Source organism: Falco rusticolus, chromosome 8 (assembly GCF_015220075.1).
Source record: "Falco rusticolus isolate bFalRus1 chromosome 8, bFalRus1.pri, whole genome shotgun sequence".
Lineage (NCBI taxonomy): Eukaryota > Metazoa > Chordata > Aves > Falconiformes > Falconidae > Falco > Falco rusticolus.
The window spans coordinates 560,284-586,600 of NC_051194.1; the positions used below are offsets into that span (position 1 = coordinate 560,284).

A 26,317-nucleotide genomic window follows, 5' to 3' on the forward strand; every position below is an offset into this window, starting at 1 on the left:
CCCCAAAACATCTCATCCTCCTTGTAATGCTATGCCCAGCACTGGCTTACACATACATGGATGGAATGCCAATGCTGCTGTCTCTCAGGGGAGGTAACTATAGAAAACAGGAGAGAGTAACACAGACAAATTGTCCTGTCTTGATGTTTTTGCATGATTTACCTTAACACTTCCTTTCTATATATTGTTTTCTCTTTCTGTTGTCTTCTACATGTTCTACTGGTGGCAGCAATTATGGTTTTAAATGCCAGATGAAAGGGGCTTAGCTAGCTGCAGAAAATTATAGTGCTTTATGCATTTATTTAATTGAATGTTTTCCTTTTCTTGGATATTTACATGATCTATTAATTTTATTTTCTTTTAGGTATGGAAGCTGGAGTTTCAAAATAATCATTTGGCTTGTTTATTTGCAAAAGATCCTCTGATTTAATTATTTATAAGAATTATGAATTGAGAATGACAAATAAACATGCGTGACAATTAATAAATTCTTTGTTGAATTCTCATATGGAACCAGATGGTCTACTGATGCATGTAAATAGATCATTTATTTCATTTGGAAATCTGAATATTGAATAAGAAATTAGACATTTGCAGCTGAAGACTTTAGCAAATGCTAAAGCTAATTTGGAACAGAACTGGGGAATGGATTATACACTGTCATATGGAAATAAATCCAGGGGCTTCTTCAGAATGATCAGCATAGTTTAACACATGAGCTCATCACAAATGCTCAATATGCATGGAAGAACAAAAAAAATCTGTCTGAACCTTTTCACATTTTACATCAGAAGTATTTATTTTGTCTCACTAGCCCCCAGCTGCTGACATAATACACAAACTTTACTGGTGGTTATTAACCTCCAGTTTTTACGTGACTGCTTCAAACAGAAACTGTTTACAAGTTGATCACACTGTAAGAATTTACAGAGTTGGATGGAAAAACCAAGACAAACTGAACAGCACCGAAGGTACATTTCTTCTTTGACGTGTCAGCATCACTGCCTTTCAAGACATATTTTTTAAGAAAAAGAACACAACACGTATATGAAACCTAGACACTCAAATGATGATGTTGTGACATGTTTGCAAATAACCACAGCAACAACAGTCACTCAGATATCAGTCACTGGGGTTTAACGGCTGAATAGTACACACATGCCTTGAAGTCATTGATAAACTCACAGATGCACTGTAAAACTGATTTTCGTGGCTGACTTTAATAGTAGAAAAAGTAAATATGACTGTGACCTTTCCACAGATTAGTAGAGTACCAGCGCTCTAATTAATTGACTCTGTATATTATTCAGAATCTGTTATCACAATGACCCTGGAAAGGTAATTTATGTACTGGTAGAAAGAGCCAATTCTCGTCTCGCTAAAACTGGTATAAATCTGATACCAGCGAGGGTAGGCCAGGGCTAAGCCACATAATTGATAGGAGAAGCAGGTCCCACGTCTGCAATCGGATCTTCCATGGCTCAGGGGCATCGAGGCCATCAGTCCCACACTGCCCCTCTGGCCAGGACCCCAGGAATGCTCCCACAAAGAGCACTGGGATGCTCAGGAGGTGGGTCTGAAGGCTGGGAGCCAGGAGGGAGCAGAGGGAATTGCTCTGACCACAGGACACCCTTTCAGCAGCTGAGTAGATTGATTTTTCTTAAATGGGAAGGAGGAAATTACTCCTGTGACTAAAGCTTTTTGAAGCCCATCTCAAGTTTAAAATTTAAAATGATCCGTTTCAGGTATATTAACACCTCTCAGCTGTCTCGCAGAATAAAGCCGATGGTGCATTTGTAGCATAGCAACCCATCTGCGGGCACACTCGAGTCACCACGGGCATAGAGCAAACCCTCGCCTTGGCTTGTTCCAGGGAATAGAACAGAAAAATGCCTCTGGTGGGTAAATCCATTTTGGCTTCCGAGTTCGGGGGTGTGAATCTGGCTTCCCTGTGGCATGGCCAAAGTAACCTTATTTTTTAAGCTAAGTACAGGAGAGTTTGGTACCTGGCACCATGTGAAGAGCCAGTGACTCTTTCTTGAATGTCATTTCCTAGACCGTTACTCTGCTTATGATGATCCTAGCAGGAAGGTCCTGCCTTTCCACAAAGACTCATTTTCTTTGTTTTCTTTCCTCTGGCATTTTAGAATAAGGGTTACTTATGACAGCAGAATAAAATCCCTTGTTAGTAGCCTGTTATAACCCTTTCCTTTCAACTGACCAGAACACCACCTAGCAAACCCTTAAATCTGTCCTTATTGCTGGAACAGAGTAAGAGAGAGAGGATGACAAAACAGTACCTATGGCAAAGGCTGTGCTTCTCTCCAGGGGCAAAAAGGGCAAACATGCATTCCTGTAAGTATTAAGTCTTCAGTCAAAGCCCTTGTAATACTTTTATATTCTATCACTAACTATAAATTAGATTTTATTACACTTGATGGCTATAGTAGTCATGTAGATTCAGTATCATCTTTAGGTCATAACAGCCTGTAATGTGGTATGAATTCTTCCTCCATTTCAGCAGAGAACTTCAATATAGGAAAACAAAGAAACTAATTACTGTAGGTCTTAATTCAGGAGGTAAGCACTAAAAGTGGCTGCAGCAGGGCAGGAGACAGATCCCAGCAGTGGGATGTGCCCGGCTGGTCCCGGTTAGCGAAGGGGGCTTCCCACTAGAGCAGCCAAAAGCCCAGGACACCCAGCAGCGCTTTGCTGCCAGAGCACAGCTGATGCTCAGATGCAGCTAGGTGATGGCTTTATGAGTGTTTTGAATGCAATTGCCAGATATGCCTTTGACATTTTCCGTATCTTTTTGAAAAGTGGACAGCAGTAATATTACGTATACATGCAAACAAAGAACTTGCCTTTTCCTTCTGAAGCAAGAATTTGTCCACAACCAAGTGGAACCCATCTCTTAGAAACAGCCATTTGTACTGAAAAATTGTAGGAGAGCCTCTTTCTTGTGCACTTAGTGCTGTCTGTGCAAGTAGAGCTGTGTTCTTTTAGAAGACAGAATTACCTGGGGTACTCCATGTCGTACATTTCACTGTTGCACAGTTGCTTTTCCAGTTAAACGTTTAGGAAAATATGTGTTTGTTTTGCCATAAAGGCATTTATTTTTGTGCAAATTTCACATAAAAAATGAAGAATCAGGGAAATGCTGAGACCAAGCAGACTCTTAAACTGTTTGATATTCCCCTTTTCCAATGAGAAATTATAAATGGCACAAGAAAGTTGAAAAGTTAAGTCCTGTTGATTAAGGTCTATTCTCTGCTGAAAACATACAGATCCTAAAATGACCATTTTCAGCAAAGCTTAACTCTTCAACATGATGAGCTCCATTTGCTCTTCAGTCCCAACTAGCTTACCTGTGATATGCAATAACATTTACCTTCTTCAAAGAAAATTACAATGTTTAATTAAGGACTGTTAAGCCACTTGAGATGCTTGATGGCAAAGTTTATTCTTTAGTATCAGAATAATCATCCCTTAATGAGTAAAAATGCCAATCACTGCCAATAAATTCACATATGCAGGTCCATCTAGCTTTTCTTTGAGATGATTGTTCCATATTAGTACTGAGCAAAGCCTCTTCCACCTGCTGAGGTCACCTACAGCCATCGCTGCCCCCGGGGGTGCACACACCTCCCCTTGGGACCCAGAGAACAACTGGCCACTGTAGCGATATGATATTTAACACATGTTTTTGTGTTTAACAACATATCATCTTATCAGACCTGAGAAGCTTCAGGCATCCTCAGTGCCTAGAGTGACTTAGCAAGAACAGTTCAAATTAAGACGGAACTGAAGAGAAAAAATGCAATCATTCACTTCGTGACGGACCTGGCTGACCACAGCACACATGACCAGGGTGCCTCTGATTCAGGGTCAAAGACTATTTTGCCTTCCACAATAGCAGAAATCTGCCTGAGCATGTTGTGCTCCACCTGCACTCAAACTGCACTCAGTCATCCATTTAGGGAAGGGCAGCAGAGAAGGGGCTGTCAGTTGGCACTGATGTCCTTGACAAGACAAGATACAGACCTGAAACACGCGTGTACATTAGCTACTTGAATTCCTCCTGCCAAAGGCTCCCTGACCAGTTACACAACCTGCTGTGAGCATCGTACCACCATTATCTCTACCAGCGCAAATACTGATCTAGTTAGCCACATTCAGTAGTCCCACCTAGTCTTTGGGCCTCCCTTGGCTAGTCTAGACACCTCCTCAATTATACAGACTGTCCCACTGAAGTTACATGGGGGTAAGTATTACATAGGAGATGAAATCAAAGGTTATGTTTTAATTCTACTGGGGTCTGCAAGTGTTGCTAAAGACAAATTCCATGTGCCAAGTCATGCCTAAGCATATGCTGAAAGAAACAGAGTTTGCAAGAGATGAGCCAAGCAGGGAGCAAAGCACAGATTTGAAGGGAATTGCCAGGGGTCATGGGGCAGCTGTCAAGCTGGAGTGGAAAATAACATCTCCACAATATGTTCTTATATTTTACAAGCTGGATCTCAGTGCCCCATGTTCCTCGCCACTTGTTTGGTGATGGGCCAATACAACTAAAATCACATTCTCCCTCTGTTTTGTCTCTATTTTTATTGTTTTCTTATGTCCTAACATCCTTAGCACTGCCATATAGTCAACTCCACCTTCCCTTCAGCACACATCATATATAGTATTCTATACACATTGTTACAGTATATGCCCAAGATTAATCATGGTGAATGAACATAAATACTTGACATTACTAATGTGAACAAGAACATACTGCCAGATATGCATATGCTGTTGCAAATCTGGATGTGGCAGCCTTACTTTGCAGTATTTTGGTTGCATTTGATGTTCATGGGGATTATTAAGCATCACCACCACCAAAGCACAAACACTTTGTTCAAATTCTGCCCTGCTGTAAAGCAGTTTTGTATCAACTACAATATGATTTTCCTCAACAGTTACTGGGATGAAGCTATTAGAAAGGCAAGGATTAAAAAAAAATAATTAAAAAATATCAAAGAGTTAAAGAATCTTTAGTGGCAAACTTGAGAGATTTTCACAGCTTTTGACTATACCAGAAGGAACATAATATTATCTCCTTTCACGTTGAGGTTTAGGAGGGTCTGAAGTCCAGCTGGAATGATATGAGTTAGCAGCACCAAGGGAAATCAGCTCCTATTCAAGCACTGAACACACAGGTTTAAAATGCCGGCATTATTGTTTACTTTGACAGCTCCTCAGTTTTGTTTTTAAAATTCTAGGAAAGTCTTAGCATGTATATAGAAGCACCTTTTCCTGAGCCAAGACCTGAGAAAATCTGTCTGTGTAGGATGGTCTAGACAGGAAGAATCTGATACCTGCTACACAAGAAATGAATGCAAATAGATATCCTGGATATTAAATTATTCTCCCTTTACCCCCTTCCCCATATACAGCACCTGCAATTAAAACCCATGCTGCTATTGAAAGAGAAAGCTCAGTTCTCATTACCTATAGATTTCTTATTTTATGGATTATTTTTAGCCGTATGATATAAATTAGAAATAGTAGTGAACAACAGTTGCAACTGAAACCTTAACGTTAATGATGGCTTTGCTAGGCAGCCATGCATACTGGTTACTCAAATGAACACTCACAGGACCTGAGCAACAAGGCACGGTTGTACACAGCTCTTTCCCTTACCTATGCTTTGTAAAATGTAAGTGTTTTTATGAAGATTTCACAGAAAAGAGTAAAAACCTTAGCTCATATCCCTAGGTGAATCTTATGACAGTATCTGCATCTCCAGAACCAATCATATCTTGAACCATAGGCTTAAGTTTGACATGATGGCAGGCACATAGACCAACAGGCTTTGAAATACTCTTCAAATGTGGTTGTAAAAAAGCCCACTGCAAAGGGGCTGTGGCACCAGGACGTCCTCAAAACAGAGGCAATATTTAGTAACCTCCTATTCCCTCCGCCCCCCTGCCGCTGCCGCCCCCCCCCCCCAATATATCCTGAAGTCTTCCTGTATTTGATCATTGGATAATGTGTTTTTTGAGCAGCATTCCCAGGCAACATCTCATCTCCTCCTACTGAACATATTAAACGTTCCCATGATTAATTATGAACACACCAGTAATTTCCTGATTGAGGACTTCACTTATTGACCACATTTTTCCATTACCAAATTTGCATTCTTCATTAATGCATCCCCGAGCCTTATCCGGCACTGACCACAGGAAAACAAAGGCTGTGCAGACACAGTGACATGCTGTGTCAAATGCCTTTCATCGAGGACAGGACAGACCGCCAGAAATGAACAGCACATTTTTATCCTGCTCTGCATGTGTCTGAACACAGCTTTATGCAGAGCACCGTTAGCCTCTGGAGGACATCCTTTTGCCACCACCTGCAGCCTCTGGTTGGTGGCCCCACTCACCCATCACCGGTGGCCAAGTTCTCCTGGATAGGCAGGGGGTCTCCGCACAGGTCTCAGATGGTGTCAGCATCACTCTGCTGATAAAAACTGCTGAACACCAAGCGAGATCACTGGCCATTTATATAAAAAACCCAAACAACCCATCTCCTATTTAATTAAAACCATCACCTAAGCGGCAGACCTGCCTGTGCTCACAGCAACCTGCCTACAGGTTTGGGCAGCAAACAGCCACCAACCTAGCACAGTGGCTAGAGAAGCAAACACTATGTATCCTAATTAGACATTTTCATAAAATTGATTAACTGTAGGCAGATATGTAATCAACAGGAACTTACGGAAAGCTGTTTTACCATCAGTGTGTGTGCAACACTGAAGTCACTCAGAGGTTGGAACATCAGACCAGCCTTTCGCAGTGATCAGCTCTGCTCAATAACTGCCTGTTTCCCTGCAAGACCCTTGCAGGACACAGCTGTGAAGGCTCCTGCCCCTTTCTGCAGCCAGCCCAATGCACAGCTGACTACCCATCTTTAAGGACAGCAGGGTTTTTTTCCCCATCACCTTTTCTTTGGTGAGGTCTCCGATTCTTTTGTAACCTTAAGACTCACTAATCCGGCAAAAGAAAGAGCTCAGTAATGGGTTGAATTTTTTTTTCTTTTATTTCTTACCTTACTATTCTTCTTCCTTTCTGAAGGGCTTCAATTCCCTTTAAAACACAAATACATTCCAGCCAGACCTCAGGACTTATGTTTGTTATTGTAAAAACCTTGTAATGACTCCTGGCTTTCTTATTCAGGGGACCTCTTGCCAAATGAGGACTTTCTCAGTGCAGCAGCTGAAGCTGGCAGCCACAGCTTTCAGAGAAACCTCAAAACTTCGTAGAGGATTAACTAAGGTGACATTGAGATTCAACAGCATCTTAGCACCATCTGTTCCCTGATAAAAACCTCCTAGAGGGGAAAAATGCACTAACCAGTTTCGTCTCAACCTCAATGCTTTACGGCACGCTCCCACTGCCAGGCAGTCATGCCCTGCCCGCTTCTCCCACCTGGGACCTCCGAGCATGAAATGGGATTTGTTGCCTCTGCTGGGAAAGGGGCATCTTGCCCAGGTCACTGGGTCTTTGTCAGATGTGTTTGCAGCTTCAAAAACACTTAGCATCTTCCTTGGGTTTTCCAGGCAGCGTTTAGACCAGATGAACAGGGCTTTGCCATCCAAACACCCCAGGAAGAAGAGCAGCACAGATGCTGTTATTACATCTGCAGGCTCTTCAGGTCTGTGTTGTAACAAATACCACCTTTACCTAAAGACATGCCCCAGAATTATTTTCTGTTGTTCTTGGGGGAAATGCTTGGAGGTAATCATTCTCTCATGATTTAAAAATAAGCCTGGTTTGTTCTCCTCTGGTCTTGCAACCACCACTCCAGCCATGGCTCTGCCCCCAGCAGAACCACTCCTCATTCACCAGTTTTCCCTTCTTACTAAAGCCCGTAACTCATTCTCATGTGGAGGGTGAATAGAATCTCTTTAAAAGGAGATAAAAAAACCCATGCACCTCCAGAGCTACCAGTCTTAGCTTGTGTCCCCAAGCAGCAAGCTGCATGCACCCTGGACCACGGGTGCCTGTGCAGGATCGTGTTCCCTAAGAACATAGCAGATCAGCTGCGTGCTCCTGTAGTCAGCCCCTTTCTCCCACTGCAGCAAGCTGAGGTGCCTTTGGGTTTCTTGGTTTTTTTGTTGTTTTTGTTTGTTTCGTTGTTGTTCTGGTTTGTTTTTTGTTTGGCTTGTGGTTTTTTTGTTTGTTTCATGCTTTTTTTTTTGGTAGAAGTTAAAGGAGACATAGTAAATAGGTTGCAAGTAGCAATATTGCAGGCTGGTGAAGAGCGGTGTAGTCAACAGAACTTAAATGATTAGCTGAGCTTAGGAGATGCAACCACCCACTAAGTGACTATGAATATTCAGGTAAATATGTTTAGCTGAAATATTGAGTCATCAGCAGACACTACATGCACAAAATGTACTCCTGCCTATTTTTCATTAATATAAAACACAGTAGTGGCCAGCACTCCTGACAGCTTGCCATGACACATCTCAGGTATGTCATCTTTCAGGTCTGTTTGCTTTCTTCTGACATGTTACAGAATACAGAAGGTAACAGTTTTACATGCAGCAGCTATATCTTTAGAGATAAAACTCAAAAGCTGGGGTTGGAGCAGGGCAGGGAAAGGAAGAAAAGAATTGTTTAGCATGTTTTTCCTTACAAAGAAAAGACTTACCATAAGACAGTGCTCTCCTTAAATGACAAGCTTCAAGGATTTCCAGGCAGCAAGGATGGAAGTCTGACTCAGTACATCCATCCTTTCCTAGCCTGTGTGTGCAATGCGTGCAAGCCCAGAAATGACAGTGGGATGAAGCAGGAGCATTGCTGTATACTTTGTGCAATCAGAGGGGCAGTGGTGTCTGGGCAGGATAAAATTTAAACACAAGCAGGCAATACTTGAGGATTAGGAAATGGAGATAAAACCATGCAGAAAAGGAATGTTTGCTGTGGGGGGAGGTGGAACAGCATTTTCAAGGTAATGTTTTTCATTAATTGCTGAGAAATTAGGAGAGCTGAAGTGGCTTGGATGAAGTTTGACACAACAGCAACAGAATAAAGACATTACATTTCTGGAATGCTAGAAACAGGGAAAACCAGGCAAAACTAGAGGAGGTCCTAAGCAAGGAAGCAGTCTGAAACAATAGTCCATAGCTGTTATGGCCATAATGGAAGGGAACTAGAAAGGAGCACAGAAGGAAAGCTGAATCCCCTGCTCAGCCTGTTGAGAGCCAGTTGGCAGCTCAGCATGCCAAATGATACAGGGACCAGCAAGATACGCTCCATGAACTGGCAAAAAGAGCCGTCTCATATGTTTCTCACTGAACTGTTTGAAATGGGTTTATACCCATTGTTCCAAGACAAGATTTTATTTTTTTTTAACATTGCTGTTCTAACAAGTTGTTTCAAGTTGTTCATTGTCTGATCCCTCTGACAAATCTGGCCCCATACACTGGTGCAACAAATTGCAGATCAACATGTAAGCTGGAAAGATGGTAACTAAGGGTCAGCTGCCAGTGCTCCACTGAACTTTGGTAATCTACAGCAGCCTGCACCAGGTGAGATGAGTGCTGCACTGATTTTTATTTACCTGCTTTAAAATTAATCATTATTGGAGAGGAGAACCAGGAGCAGCTCCTGCACAGGCCCCTGCTGATGGTCCCATGCTGCACGGCTGCCAAGGTGGGAGACAGAGCAGCTCAGGTCATGCTGCTGCAGAGACATGCACCATCCCACACATCATCCCCACTGACCTCTCCTGCCAGACAGCATGACAGCAGCTTACAGTGGCTTGTGGAGAAAAAACATAATTCTGGTAACTCCACTGTTTGGCCACCCGGATCCCCTGCTGGTCCCTGCCTTTCTTATTTGGAGCAGATGCTCAAACTGCAGTTTTACAGCCTGCTCTGAACAGAGACCAGTACAACTTTCTATCACACTGAGACAGCACTAGGAAGTCAGACAAGTGAAGCAGGAGGTAAAGATGTGACTCAGATCTCAAGGGGAAAGCTTTTAATCCATTTCACCTAGAAGTCACATTCTCCCCTATGAATCTGGCAACAGCTCGGAGGCTGAAGCTCAGCGGGGCTCTGGCAGTCAGCATCAGCATCTTTTCCCCTCTCAGCATACCCAGGGCTGGCTGAGAAAGGGCATTCTTTTGGGTTTTTTTCCTTTCTTTTTAGAGTCTGTCTATTCTTCTAGAAGGGTCTACAGCTACCATCTCTCTCCTGTGTTCAGTTTGGAAGCCATGCATTTGTAGCTGGAGAAATCCCTGTTCCTGCAGGACAGGGCATTTGCCAAGGTCAATAAATGGTTTGTGTTTGTTTCAGTAAACCCTTCCATCTCATATTTTTAATGTGCTTATGGACTAGGACCAAAGCTTTCCTTACTAGCTGGTGTAGACTTCAGACTGCCTGTGATCTATTTCTATAGCTTGGCTGCATTAACTTTTCCTCCCAAATCTCTTGTTTTTGTTGCATGGAATTTATGCTTTTGTTCATCTGTTGCTGTGTGACTCCAGTTCTTTCCAAGGTCGCATATGGCCTTTGGTCATTCTGTGCTCAGTTCCCTGTACAAAAACCTCTTCTGCTGTACAAAGCCTATACTGTTCTGGAAGAACATCTCAAGTACCGCATAACCCAAACCATCTGATGCCACTTTTCCAAGGGCACATTAAAAAAACGTGCTCTGTATTTTCAGAGTAGCTCATTGGAAAGTTAGCACCATCAGAAGCAAACCTGTTTACCTGGTATCACCCTTTTACCCAGAATTTAGTCTTCCATGCAGCAGAAAGCATCCCCTGTCTCGGGAAGGAGTGAGATAGGGAAAAGAGGAAGGGCTACATGTTTTGCTAACAGATCTGGATTAGAAAATACACAATGGGATTTCTTTAAGGCTTTCTTTGGCACCCTAAGTAAACATTATCTTTAAATTTGACCTCTCATTCCCAAGCCATTTCTTTTAATCTCATCAACAAAACACAATTCACACAGAAGCCCAATTTACTGTTGCAGTTAATGAATGCCTTTACATCTCCCCTCATTTTAACAAGTGGAGCCCAGCACCTGTTCAGTGCAAATTTAACATGCAATACACATTTCAAAAGTTTTCCGATAGTCCTTACTCTTTCTTACTTGAAGTACAAGTCACATGAATGCACTTAAACCACTGTCACCCCCTTCCCAATTTAAAGTAGTCTTCTGAAGAACACAAAAGGATCTCACCCTGCCAGAGGGAAACGGTATCTCAAACTTATATGTGATAAAGCAAGGAACTACAACACAGATGTCAGCCTCCTGATGCATTTCTCTGAGAAATACAAATTGAATGCAAATGGGCTAAGCAGCTACCACTGCATCATGACTCACCCCATGAGAGAATGAAACCCCAGATGAATCCATACCAGCCATACGACCCAGGAGGAGACAGTTCTTCAGTGGGTCTCCTCCTCTTGTTCAGACCAGCTGCATTATGCAATGGTTCAAGCACTTCATACAGCTGACACCTGGCAGATGCTGACCTCTAAAGACTCATGCTCAGAACAGAACTGCAGGTACCCAACAACAGGGAGTGGGCTGTAAGTAATAATGAAAGCAAGAGCAAGATGCACAGTCCTGCCCCAGTAACTGCAGGGGAAGGGGCCCAGCTCGCAGGGACACGCTTTGCTCCCACAGCCTCCAGCAGCTGCTTAGCCCCCCAGGGAAACCATCAATGTGGTGGGCCAAAAGAGAAGCTAAACTACAGGCAGTTATGAGCACTAACAGTCCTCAAGACCTAATAAGCTACTGTGTCTTCCCATTATTTATCATTTAGTAAAAGTGGAAACCTCAGAAAAGGGGGTCATCAGCATTTTCCAACATGTGCTTTTCTGTCCTTTCCACATCCCAGGCATCTCCTCCTCCAGCTCAGCATCCAGAGGACAACCATCTCCTGAACATCCACAGCAACTAAGTCTTCCCATGGCTTATCAGGTGAACTTGCCACACTAGGACAGTGATCCCACACCACCCTCCCCAAGGCAGCACCAGCCTCAGAAATCCTTAGGGCTCAGCCACTGTGGCTTCAAAGAGCTCAACAGCCAAACAGTTTAAGGAGGCAGCTACCACCAAGGCTTGAAGCAAAGTTTTGTCAATAAACAAAACCTAAAAATACCCATCCTCAAGTGAAGACTTAGCATGCACAGAGTATGTCTCCAAAGATTGGTTAGCAAGTGGTTAACAGCCCTGGAAGACTAGCTTGAAAGGTACCTGTTGCTGAGGTTGGCTAACAAATCAAGAGCAGCAGTAAGGCTGATGACAGTGCAGCATGCTGAAGGCTGCACAGCCAGCCGGGGAAATGTTTGATGAAACAACGAATCCCTAGATAAGCAAAGCTGTTTTACTGAATAGCAGTGAAAAAATTACATTGTTAAGGAGCAGTAAGCATTGGTAATTAACTTCCAGCACTTTATCATAATTGTACTCAGCAGAACTTACAATTTGTTTGTTATCAGCTTTAAAACAATCTTTAACAACAACTCAGGCTTGTTTTGCTAATGCTTTGTTTGACTTTAATTTGTATTATTCTGCCATTTCTGAGCATTTCCCTGCTCTTCCCAGCCAACACCACGCACTAACCCTGTGCAGGCAGCCATGGTACCGCCAGCTGCGTTGCTCATCAGTGAGAGCCAGGACACACTACAAACCACCTCCCAGTCAAGTCTGGTACAGCTGTAAAGATTTCCATCTTTTCTAGATAAATCCATCACTCTAAGGCCACAATAGCCTTAATTTCTTGCAATGGTCACCGTACATGGAGCTGAACAAGGGTGGGCACTGATGGGCTGGTGAAGCACACAGCACCACCTTCCTCCTCCTCCTGCTGATGCTGCCCCTGTGCCAGCCCCGCTGCCCTGGGCCACCCCAGCAGGCAGCCCCCCCGCAAGGGCTCGCTGCAGCTCTGCAGGGGCGGGCATGAGGGAACAGACGCTGCCCAGAGGCAAAGGCTCAAGCTGGAAAGGGATTTTTTTTTTGCTGGAACTCTACTTCTTGGATTTTCTTAGTTGTGAAGTCAAACCACACCTTGAGAGAAGAGTCACACACGTGCAAACGCAACTGTCATAGGATCATTAAACATTATTATGCCATTCACCTTCACAACCCCGAGGTATAGCGTCCTGCTCACAAGGGGAGCTCTGATGCTGCTCTCTTCCAAAGCTGGCTGACTTCAGCCTGTCCAGAAAAGCCTAAACGTGTGCCAGAGAATCATCCCTTGGGGCCTATAGCGCTGATGGATGTTTGCAGCAACACAGAAAAGCTTGTTTCAGATTAAGACCACCTCCCCCCTGCCAAGTGGAACAAGATGCTCAGGACCTTAAAAAGCAAAGTCTGTGCAAATGAGTCATCTCCTTTCTGGCCAAGGTAACCTGGGCCCATCATGTTCTGCTCAGTACCAGCACTTTTGTCACAGCCTTCAACACCAAAGGACCTTCTGGGCCAACCGTCAGCAAAAGTTAAAAATAATTGAAACAATCATCTGGATGTTTAAAAAGCAACTTCATTTCATGGCAACTCTTTACAGACTAACTACATTCATCCTGATGCATGGATATTTTATCCCCTATATTATGAAAGGGAGAGAAAAATACAGTTCTGTAATTGCCTTAAAAATAATCCATCCTTTCTCATTATTTGTGAATCAGGGGGTGCAGAATATCTGTATTATTGACTGCAGAGAAACAGCTGTATTATCTCTAATCTTCAAGTAAGCTGTGTTGTAGGCACTCAGTGAACATTTTCTTTAGGGTCCACAAGCTCTTCTCACTTCACTCAACACATGGATCTTATTTAAACAGGCTTAGTGGTATGAGTGAAGGAGAACTGGGAATAAAAATTGATGTGTGGGACGTTAGGAGAACAATAAAGTAACAAGCTCCCAAAATCTTGCATTTATTTACAAACTTCTAGCAATTTCATGTCTGCAAGGTACAGAAATACATGCTTCAGAATACCAGCCTGCAAAAGTGTAACAATTAAGAAAACTTGTTAAAAAGCAAACTTGCAACAGAAAAGAAGGGCAAAACCAACAACTAAGCACATGCAAATTTCCATTAACTTCAGAAAAATCAGGATCTTGTCCAGAAGTTAGTAGAGATGTAGCCAATAAAATGGCCAAGGAAAACAAGGTATAGTTAGGAATGCTCATAGTTTTCCAAGCACTGGTTTAAATAGAGCGTACGGATAACACTGGACTTACTTGAATCTACTCCCACTCGGCAGGAAAGCTAATCTTTTTTCCTCCCACAGCTGTCTATATGGATGTCCTGTCGTTGTTTTTTTTTTTTAATATGTCTAACATTTAATTTAAGGCCTCTTAAGTATTTCAATCAGATACCATTTCTTTCATTTTAGGGCAGGAAAGGGAACAGATCTCAAACATGCCATTTGCTCACACCACAAAAAGCACAGAGATATTCGTAAGAAGATATTCACAGAAAACCAGTTCCCAAGGAGTGCTCTTACAAGGCCACCTCTATGCCAACCAGTGGAATATTGCAGAAGCTGAAGGTAAAGCCCGTACCAGAGATGGGCAGCAAAGTGCTGCAGGTCCTGGAGTGCTCACCGGGCGTTCTCCAGTTCCAGAAATACAATAGCACCCACAAAATGCTATAATAAGCAAATATCTGATTTTTTTAAAGGACAAGTGACTGGTTATATAGCATCACTGTGAAAAAAGCTGGTCTGCTTTTTCTGATGGCTATTCTAAGAAGGTAACTCACTAAAATGCTCCATTACAAACATTTGAAGTGTTTCTCCTCAGTTTCAACCTTTTCCTTTTAACTTTTTTACCAGTGTAAGTTAACTATGGTTTCAAACAAAATGTTACTCCCAGCTTAACAGGTTGTTTTGAAAAAGATCCTCCTCTAAGAGCTTGAATCAGAAGCCTTGGAAGAAGTGTACCCTTTTTATGAATAGGTTTTTTTGATAAAGGAATATTTTCCAATGGGAAAAAAAAGAAAAAAAAAAAAAGGGGTCTTCAAAAACTTCCAGACACTGCCATACACAAAGTAAATGTCATTATTGCTTTTGTAATTAGAAGTATAGTGACTCCTGTCATATGTTCCTTCAAATTCTGGTAACCACATGCTGCTTTTCTATATTGTCCCAATAGCTTTAAGACCCAAAAGCATCATTCTTCCCTGCGTGTCCCAGACAGCTGAGCATATCTGTGAAATATCCAAACTTCCTTCCCAGGCTGCAGGAGGTGGAAACCCCTCTCACACAGAAAAGAGTCTTGCCAAGTCCATTCAGATCAGACATACATAAGGCCAACATTACCTTGAAATCAATATAAAACCAGTAAGATTGTGCTGCTCGTTCTCTAACGAGGCTGGAGCAGATCAAAGGCACCTCTTCCTGCCTGGGCAACAGCAATTTCTTTTGTTTCAGGTACATTTAATAACTTTATTTACACAACATTGTCAGGAAAAGCAGGCTAAAATTTGAGGACACCATACAAGTTAAAGGAAGTAAAACTTACTGAAGAGATGCGAGTATCTTTAGATGAACTTCAGAAACACACCCCATGCTACAGAATATATTACCTCAGCCTACATAAAATAGGACATGCTGCTGTTCTGCTTTTCCAGCCTCATCCACATAATTAGTACCAATCACAGTAACAATATCAGAACAGCAACCAGCTGAAACACCTGGACATGCAACTTTTTTTTTGAGCCTACTCCACTCCATGTTTCAATAGTTTTAGCTTTGCATTCAAGTATACTGACTCTTCAGTACCACGTAGAGAGCCCTCCCTGGCAGTTCTAATAGCATATTTGTTTGCTAAATAATGACACTTCATCTGTCAGGCTGTTGGCTTTCAAAATAGTCCTAAAGGTAACATCATATTTTTACTAACTGTTCATTTTAAATCCAACTGGTTTTCTATAATTCAATGCATGCATTACTGTCCAGCAAGGACACTTGAGGACAGGGGGTCACCATATGGAGACATGAGTCTTGCTCCAGAGAGCAAATGCTCTTAATAGAAAAGACTGATGGAGTAAATGGGGCAATAGTTCAAGCAGCCTCTTGGTTCAGCATAAAATGCAGACATTGCAATGCAGCATTAAGTGTCACACTGGCTTAGATCTGTGGCACACTGCCATTTCTTTGGTTGTTTATGCAGCTACAAAACATCGCAAAGTAGAGACCACTACATTATTAACCTCTTTTTTTGTGCACCAAGTGCCTATATCTTATATTGCTCCCTCTTAAAATTAACTCCAGACAATTCTATAAGCTAAGGGCTGGCATTTATTATCAGAGGTTTATAACAGAGTAAAGCTGTTAGAGAAAAACAGTCTCATAGTTGAAAGGCAAGGTTAGAGGCTCTGGTAAGTAGTTTGCTTTACAAATCATGCCGCACATTTTATCGGTTGTCCAGTAAAGATGGCAAGATCCTTCTAGACACAGACTCCTCATGTAGAGATGAAGCTGCAAATGCCTGTATTGCCACAGACAGTTGTAGGACCTTTGACGTATCAAGTAGAAAATGTTAAAGCATTACTTTAGGATCACCCAAACCTCCCAGCACTTACAATATGAGACAAAGGATAATTCCCTGGGTTTTACACTGGGGAATCTGATTGGTCATCCCCCAGGCTGCCCCAGTAACCAGTGCTGGGAGCATGGGGGAGTTTGGTGGCATCGGGTTGGATTCTTTCATGACAGAGCCCCAAGTGGGTTTGGGGTTCCCATTTAACAGCATTCCCATAAGCCCAGGGGCTGCTCTTACCCCTCCTGCAGCCCTGACCTCGGGCTCCAGTGTCCAGGGTTGAGGTGCGGGTACCCACAGCTCCGCACAACTCGCCAGAGTCTCTACAAACACTGCTGCTGTTCATGAAGGATAGACAGGAATTGCAGGTCATCAAGAATGAAAATACTCTGGATGCAATGCCTCCTACTCTAACGCACCCCTTGCCAGCTGGGCTGAACCCATCTTTCTGCACCACCCCTGTCTTACTACTACAGCTCCTGCTGCCGAGCCCCCGGCACATCAGGCTGCCTGGAGAGCTGCCCCATGAAGCCATTACCTTCTTAGAGGCCCTCTAATTCCAAAACAGCAAATAGACAAAGAGGAGATGAGGGATGGAAACAGAGCATTGGTATATCTGTAGAGAGGTCATCAACAGGAGATTTCTGAGCCTCGTGCAGAAATCACAGGTTTTTACCATCTATTACCATGGAACACCACATCTCATGGTAACAAGGGAAACTGCTATAAGAGCCAACAGCCATTTGCTGCAGTCTCAGAATGATCAAACAAACACAGCATCAGAGATGGCTCAAACACAAACAAAACATGAATCAAAGCCCAAATCCAGAAGGGCTCCTTGGTGGGACAAGCTGTACAAGGAGAACACTCAGAGTAGGTGGAAAAAGCCCGATCTCTGCAAGCACAGCATCACTCCCAGGCCACAGCTTCCCTGGATTCAAAGCACCTCCTGTCAGGGGCAGCCTCTCGTCTCCTCCATATTTGCAATTTTTCATGCTGTTGCAATATAAACAGCAATGACTATGGGTAAATGTTAGCTTTCAATGACAACCACTGTACATATAGATTTCATACAGTTTACTTTTTGTGTTTTGGTTAAAAGGTCAGAGTAGTGCTCAAATATTTGGAAGAGGCATGAAATTTATAGCACCTAAGAAATTACAGCGCATAGTAAACACACATGCACCCTATTTATATGTCTATACACATAACAAGAAGCAGCATGGCTTTGGCGGTTAATTTGTTTCTGCTGGAAGGCAGGATGCAAGAAGTAAATGGGTGTGCACGGCCTCACCCCTCCCTGCTCTTTGGAAGTGCCTTCATTCTGCGGCACAAATTAAGATAATACATATTTCTATTTACATTATCTTTAATTAAATGCCACTTTTCATACACACATACTGTTTAGCTGACACTCACAGCCCTCCCCCTGAATTGAGGAGAATTTCCTTTCTGTGGCCCCTTCTCCAGATGTTCGTCTCAGCAGCGACGCAGGATTAGTCCAGCTGCAGAAGCAAGCCGTGTGCCTGAAACCATCCCCACTTCTACCCAAACATGCCAGGAGGTGCCCCCATCCCAAAAGGCAGCAAAGGGGTGGTGCTGCATGTCCCCCCAGCCTGGCTGTTACCACAGGCACCACACCAAGCACTGAAACCCTCCTTCCTGAGCTCCGCTCCCATCAGCGGGGCCCAACCCCCCTCTTCCTCTGCACTTTGCTATGAGCAGGGAGGGCACAGGTTTTCTCGGCTTCCATATAGGCAGCTTCACAGTCCGCTGTGGCTGGAGGGGGGGACACCCCACCATCAAGAAGGGTTCACTGCCTCTCACCACACCAATGAAGCTATGGGGATGTTTAATCACAGCATTACAAGCTAAGAAACCTTAGCAGCAAGCAGCAGCAGATAGCCCCTCTCTCCTTTTTGTACCAGATCTTCAAAACAGAAGGGCACGGGTGAAACCCAGAGAGACCAGGAAAATCTCTCCAGGGAGCCCAGTGCTGCCATCCAGAGACGGGTGCTACCTCCCGTCATAAGGTACCTCCCAAACAGGGCCGTACGGGCCAGGCAGGGAAAGCACTCCGAGAGGTCCTCTGCAAGCACAGGAATATCGAGGGCTTCACCCCAGACAGGGATGAGTGCGGGAAGGGGCTGAGCAGCATCTGCAGCAAGGAGCTGCTGCTCCCAGCCATCAGGAACAGCACCAACCCAAGGATTTACCTTGGGGTCACTGCAGTCTGCTGGGATAAGGATGGAAACCTCATTGTTCAGTGTGAGTTTGCTGCTCCGGCAAATACTGTAAGCGAATGCCCTGCTCACAGCTCATCTTCCCAGCAAGGGCTTTATTGCTCCGTCAGGCTGGTGCAGAGGAAGGGAGCAGACTTGCCTGGCCTAGCTAGCACAGTCATGAGCAACTCCATGAAGGTTTAATTATGATTAATAAAAGGATTGTGGCTGCAGCTTGGATTCTGACATAATAAAACTCATTCTCCAGTCGTTCCAAGAATGACTGAAGTTCACTGTTCTTTGCAATTCAAACGCTAGTTCCCAAGCAGCACCCAGCGGCAAGAGCCATGGGTTCTCTGTCTGATAAAGCAGAGCCTTAAGAGTTTGCAATGTAAACCAGGTATATTTAGTGAGTCTACCAAAGCAAGAATGTGTTTATAACTGTTATAAAGAGAAAACAATAGACTCAGTTTCAATAATTGGTTTTCATAATAAAGAACTATTGGAAAAAGCAAAAAAGTAAAAGCACCTGACCTGGGCTCCAAGGGATGGAAAAGGCAGCCAGCCCTGGACAAACACAGCACATGCAGAACAATGCAACTGGATGAAGATTACCTATGAAGTCACTTGTCCATAATGCCATGGTTACTAGTAATCACAATTACTAGAATTAGCCTAATAATTGTTACTATTTGCCTATACAACAGCCAGCCCAGAAGCCATATCATCCCCTCCACATTTGCAGATATAACCGTAAAACAGCTGCTGCTGCTGCCTTGATTGGTACCACAAAGTCCAAAGCACTTAGAAAGGTTTAAATCATCCCAAAGAGGAAACTCCAGTTTCTTTTCCCTCAAATGAAGTTTTACGACTACACATTCAAATTCTGAGCAGGAACCCCCAAAAGATTTCGTTTCTGTCCTTTATATTCCAGTATGGCAGCTGCCACCATGGCCGAGCTGCTGCAAAGGTGTGCTGGCACTGGCATCGGGCAGCCTCTGCAAATATCTCTGCTGTACCCAACTCCTTCTAGACCTTAAGTTACTGAAAGAAGGAAAACTTAAAAATAAACTTCAGAATTCTTTGCATAGAAAGTGTTGAAAAACCCCTTGTAACTGAAATAAAATGTGGTCATTTTGATGTGCATCATCTCTTTTTCCTTGGTTTATTTTTAGAATTTCAGTTGCCATAACAACATGAAGTATTTTACTGTATAGCATATACTGAAATAAGTTTGTTCTTCCTTCTAGTGCACAGTAGAACCCTGATCACCACACATGCCCCAAAAGGGAGAAAGGCCCCCATCCAGCTCCAGGGCACTCCAAGGGCACCCACAGCACGAGTGCAGAACATTTGTGTGCTGGACGTGGCCAGCAAGGACCAACCCAAGAACCAGGACTGCAACTACAGTAACCTGGGCACACACAGCGTTAGGCACACAGAGAAAAGCAGCCAGGGGAGCAGATACAACAGCATCAGCCCAACTATTTTCTGGATTACAGTGACTATTACACAGTCCCCCTCTCACACCCCCCACTCCCCAAACAGACCCTGCCCCAGCTCCCCCAAAGGAGCTCTTACCTGCACCCAGCACTCTCTCTACAAGCAAACTGACTCTCAAAGAAAAATGAGCCCCTAGGCTGGCTGCACAGATAAAGAGGGCTGCATGGATGGGGGACACCTGTGCGGATGGGGCACACCTGTGTGAGGCAGCTGGACCAGACAATTGCTGTAGAATCACAGAATCATAGAATTGTTTAAGTTGGAAAAGGCCTTTAAGATCGTAGAGTCCAACCATTAACCCAGCACTGCCAAGTCCATTACTAAGCCATGTCCCTCAGTGCCACATCCAGACATCTGTCAAATCCCTCCAGGGACAGTGACTCCACCACTTCCCTGAGTAGCTGGTTCCAGTGCTGGACAACCCTTGTAGTCCCTTCCAACTAAGTACTCTATGCTACTCTACTTGCTTGCATAGATGGGGCAACCTGCAGCCCTTCTGCCTCTTTCAAACCCGCACACTGGCAGGGGATGCCATGTGCTGCTACAAAGTGGTGACTGCGCTTGCTGGCGTCTCCTGCAATAGTTAGTGGGCTGAGTGGGTGGGCCTGAAGCAGGCAGTAATGGGTCTCCTTGCTGCCATCCTGCCTCAGCTTCCAGGGCCTCATCCCCCCCATTTGCCTCCTCTGATTGCATGTGACCTTTTGAATATATATTTTTGCTAGTAAACAGTGCTGTTGCTGTAGCCACAGGGACCTAAGACTATAAGCAAGGGTGGAGGAGGTGCAAGAGTGCCTCTTGTGCTGATGCTGATTGTGTACAGCTGGGTACTGAGGAGGCTTGTTAAAACTTGTGGTTCCAGCCAGAAAGCCCAGGAGGTGCAGACGTGAGTGATGAGGGAGCAGAGCTTTAACCTGTTCACTGTGGGCCTTACTACTGATGCAGTGTATGCAGGAGGGCTTTGATGGGGGCTGCTGCTGCTGCTAGACTCTGGCAGCCCCAGGACCCTCTGCAGCAGACAGAGCCTCCTCGGGGTTAGTCACATATATAAACTGTTTATTGTTTCAAAACATGCTTTATCCAAAACGCAGTTCTGCTGAAACACTACTTGGCTTCCCAAGAGCTGCCTGGTCACTGGTTAACTAAAGGAAGGGAGCTGAACCCAATTAAGGGAGCTGAACGATTGCCAACTACAGTTTTTAAACGTTTTCAAATATTGACTCTCTTCTGTAACAAAAATGACAGTATTATTTTCAAACAAAACCAACCAGGGGCAGTGACAGCAGTTTAACACTACTGGATACTTGTACTGCTTCCAGTCAGTATGCAATACAGCTCTGCTGGTGGCAGCTCCTGCAGCAAACTGCCTCCTTTGCCCAGTCCCAGTGGAGATAGATGCACTCAAATGTAGTGCGTGGCTGAAGAAAGCATGTTCCTTGTTCAAGCAACAGAAGGACTTTAATTAACACCAGTGAAAAGGGTTTTAAGTATAGAAAGTACTGAACTCCAGAAATATTTGCTCTGCTTGAAAGCTAATGTCCTGCTTTAAGTCTGTTTTTATGTCTCTTGGACTTGAATTATGGCACATTAATTATGGCCAGAGGCAATGAAGAAGTGTTATTCCTTTACAAAGAAGATGGAGAAATTCAGTTAAAAATAGATTACAAGAGAGTGCTGTCAGGCACAGGCATTTTCCTGCCTCTGCTGGATTTCTGTTTTCCATAGACCAAAGAGGAATTTGCTCAGAGAACATATGGAATTTTTAAATTACTCAGCATAATTAAGTGTAAGTGGTTAAACGAGCGCAGTGACTGTGGAGGTCACTAGAACAGCCATTAACTTTTCCCTGCTAAGTGAGGTGGCAGCTGGCCAAAAAGTCATCTTCCTCCCCGCCCCCCCCCCCCTTTTTTTTTTAAAGTATTTTTACACAGGATTTTTAGCTTTTGTCAGAAAGAATGAGAAGTTGTGTGCACATAACACCCAAGTGTGCCACAGGACTGCACTTCCAGCATGAGATAAAATTTGTTGCAAGATCTGAGATCAGACCTGGAGCACCAGATCCAAGTGATCCACCAAGTTCTCATAGGACCTGGTGCCGCCTGGAGACATTGCTGAGCTTTATTCAACAGGAAAGAGGTACAGAAACAGTAACTGCCTACCACCTCCTTTGGAAGGAGAACAGAGTTTTCTTTGAAAACATAAGCTGTACATAAAATGGAAACTTTTGACAACTCACAGATCAAAGTGAGGTTTTCTTTTCCTTATGCTCCAACATATTAGCAAGTATTCTCAGAATAGCATCACTGCTTTGAATTCTCTTTGCTGGGCCACACTGTCATCCAACACTGCTGAAGAGGCTGCTCTGGCTTGTTGCTCCCACTGCCTCCTTCCCCCTCCTGCAGTGTTCGTGTGGCCCTGCCACAAGTCTAAGATCAGGGAACTGATTCAGCTGAAAATTAACCTAATAAAATTAATCCAGAATCAGTAATTAGCAGGAACAGTTCCTTGGTCCAGCTCCCCAAGCCCCACACACCAGCTCCGGCACCCACCAGCCAGCATTAGCACTTCCCAGAAGAAGGTGGCCCCAGCCTCGGGAGCAGACTCTGGGATCTAGCAAACATTGCTGCAGCTACAAAGAGCTGGTATACACAGATTGCCATCTAGTGGCTTATGAAAACGGGCGTTCATAATTTTACTCACTCAGTTTTTGTTGACAGGGGATGCTGAGTCTGAATACTGCTGCAAGCCTGCTCTGAAACTTTCTTCCCGATCCTCCTGCTGCCTGTAACAGTGCCCTTGCCAGTGTGACCAACAGCCTCTGAGGCCAAATTGTATCAGCTCCGCTTTCTTCCTTTATTAATCCTCTACTTTAGATTTTCAGGATATTTTGGCTAGAAAGTAAGGCCAGAGTGACTTTGGGAGGAAGGTTCATTGTTGGCGCTACTTCTCCTGGGTGAAACGCAGATTCCCACCCCTCAGTGTGGGGCTGGGCCCCACTTCGCACCCCCCCACCCCGCTCCTGCTGAGTCAGCCCCACTGCCACCCTGGGAATGCTCTGACCATGCTCACACCTTAACCAGGAGATCCAGAGAATCCTGGTGGCCTTGTCAAAGCCCTCCTGCGTGAGGCCAGCAGGCGCGAACCTGTAGGACATGGCATTGTCAAGCAGCCTGAATTCAGAAATGGCACCGGGTTAAGGCATTTGCTGCCCAAATTTAGTTTTAGCACAAGGCCCCTGCTCACACTTGACTGTGTCACTGAAGACACTGTCTTGCACAGGAGATCCCCTCCACAAGGAGAGTCGGACACGTGCTCGACGGGAGCCCGGGAGCTCCCTGCCAGCCCCCTGCCTTGGGGAGGATTCATCTTGGACATCACAGAGGTCTCTGTGTGCGCCCCAGTCACCCTGGCTTGACTTTACGGTCAAAGTGTGACTCATCTGACTCATTGTGGTAGTGTAAGATAAGAAAAACCCAGTATAAAGCCTACTCATTTCCATTGCCTGTAAAGCCTCAAATGATTTACTCTTGTATCTACATATGCATTACAGATACGTCTGATCAGACGATTCCCACAGTAGATGAGTTGAAACAAGGCTGAAAACAGTAAGAACCACAGCACTATAAATGTGGCATTAAAATTAGCTTATTGGTTCAGAAAATGATGCAGATAAGTTGCTGATAAGGGTATAGATTACTGAGCAAAAGCTGAAGATACACTTTTGTTCCACTTTTGTTTTCCCAGCAGAACTGGGGACTTAGACTATGGTTCTGCTTTGCCTCCTTGGTGACCTCCAGACAAATTGTTCCCCTTCTCCATATCTCAATTTCTCCTTCTGTAACACAGAACTGATAACTTAACCAACATCTTTGTAAACTGGATTGGCTGAGACTGGTAAAAAGGGAAAAGTCATTTTAAAGTAGGAGAAAACAGGAGCAGAATTATAATCCGTGAAGCTTAGCTGGCTTTCTAAGCTTCATCAAGTGTTGCATTCATGGGTTACTCTTGTGCTTGAAAGTCAATACTCTCACCAAGATACATCATCTGAAGATTTGCCACCTTGCTTAGCTGCAGGCTGTAAATAAAAGAAACTTGATGATAACAGAAAAATGCTGCAAGGGCCCAAGCTGGGTAAAGGCATCAGCTTTTTGGTTCGGATGACCCAGGTCCAAGCCTGCCAACGCGTGTGCAGTGCGAGCCACCTGCACCAAGTCACAAGCAACAGGAATCTTGGTTTGTGAGGGGATGGAGCTGGGGAGAGCTGGATGAGCTGTAAATCACAGGCAACCCAGAGGGCTGTGGGCAGGCTCCAGCCCCGAGTGATGGGGTAGAGATGATGGCTGAAAAAAAATCTGCAGTGAGAAATTTTGGCAGCGGCGTGAAGGGGTTTGAGATGCTATGTAAGTGCAGGCCAAGGCTGTTTATAGTGTCAGTTTCTTGGCAGAAACTAGCAGCATTTTTACATCTAGCAAGCACATCTCTACCCAGCGCTCTCCATATGGCACATTCATATAGCAGTCCTCCAGCTCCTTGTGACGGTTACTGTATTCATCAAAGGTTACATGAAAAAGAAAACAGGACCATAGCAACTAGACTAACATAGCTGGGTGGTATCTAAACATCAAGTCCATATACCTTAGAGTGAAGTGAGTTGTTTGGGGGATTACACTTCAGGTTTCCATGGAAAAAAAACTCCCATAGAACACAATTTCAGATGAATTACTGTGTAAACTGAAGAGAGGTTTCAGAGCTTCAGCTTGATATCTTTGATGAGTATTATCTAGCTGCTGCCAGCACTTTACAATTTCAAAATTTAGCTTAGCTGTATTTTCTCCAGGGTCTAGAATTCTGCCCATATTTCCTTTGAAAATAATGAAGAAATGGCCTCTGTGGTTACTCCACCATCTGCTTTGCAATCCAGAGTGAAAACAAGCAAATAAACGTGCTGGAGGTAGAAACAGGAAGAGAGCTGAATGTGACTGCTTCAGAGCTACTTACAGCCCGAAAACACTTGTATCTCCTCAAAAACACTGCACACACAAAGAGCATGGCAACTCATTTATACAAAGAAAATAACCAGAAAGCAACAGGGGCAAAAATCCTTACAAATCAGTGAAGCCAGTTAATTACAAATTGTGGCAGAAAGACAAGAACTGTTGTTGTACTTCTCCGATGTATATTTAAGATGCTTTCAAGTGCTATGGTTAAAGGGGAATTCATCATAACTTGAGCAGGATACCTTCACTGTTCATCTCCTTTCAGCAATGCAGTGGAAAGTCATTAGCATGTTTAAAAGTAGCCTGGATTATGCACAGAAACAAATAGCTCTGCATTGGCAAGGAAAGGGGACAGGTGATTTTAAAGCCTTTTTTTCCCCCTTACCTTCAGTATCTGAAGTCCATCGGGATCCCCAGGACATGAAACTGAGTTTCAGCCGGCGAGATTCTTCAGGTCAGTAAAATTAGTTTTCTCACTCAGAGCTGGACTCTGCAGCAAGAATAAGGCAGTATGTGGCACAATTACTGTACTACTGAAAAACAGTATTTTTCATATAAACTTGACATGTATTTCTGGCTGTGAGTTGCAGGTACTTTAGAGTATTGCTAGGATATATTTTAATGAAAAGATAAGAAAATTTTCCTTGGTTTTAAAAACACAATCTGAAATAATCTAATTTAAATATTTTCATGCTACTCAAAACAGGATAATTTTTAGCAGATTATGAATAATTACCACATTCACATATAATTTGTGATGGAGATAAATTGTTTTAATAACTTTTGTTATTTCAGCATAAGAAGGAATATTTGGTATTACTTAGCAGTTACAAAAGTTAGGCTGATAGTGGTTTTTACTGCTTCCGTGATTCAATTGGAAATAATTATTTTCATTGCTCCCTGCCAGCTCTTCCTCCTCTCCACTCAGCAGCCCATAACCTTAATTACAGCTCTTCACTCCTGCTGACGAAGGCGGCCTGGAGAAAGGCTTAGGTGAAAGGCAAAATTAATACTAGCAGTGCTCACAGGCACCATGTAT

At 43.8% G+C, this 26,317-nt stretch overlaps 1 long non-coding RNA gene across 3 annotated transcripts in view; it reads right to left on the reverse strand.

Moving 5' to 3' along the window:
• Window positions 1-26,317, reverse strand: part of LOC119151973 — a 64,048-nt gene that overhangs the window by 30,979 nt on the left and 6,752 nt on the right. For 2 of the 3 annotated variants that reach the window (XR_005105636.1, XR_005105638.1), the window contains one exon: window positions 25,664-25,768. This is a non-coding gene — a long non-coding RNA (uncharacterized LOC119151973). Of the gene's footprint in view, window positions 1-23,779; window positions 25,769-26,317 lie in introns of those variants that run through there. The other variant, XR_005105637.1, reaches the window with a different exon arrangement.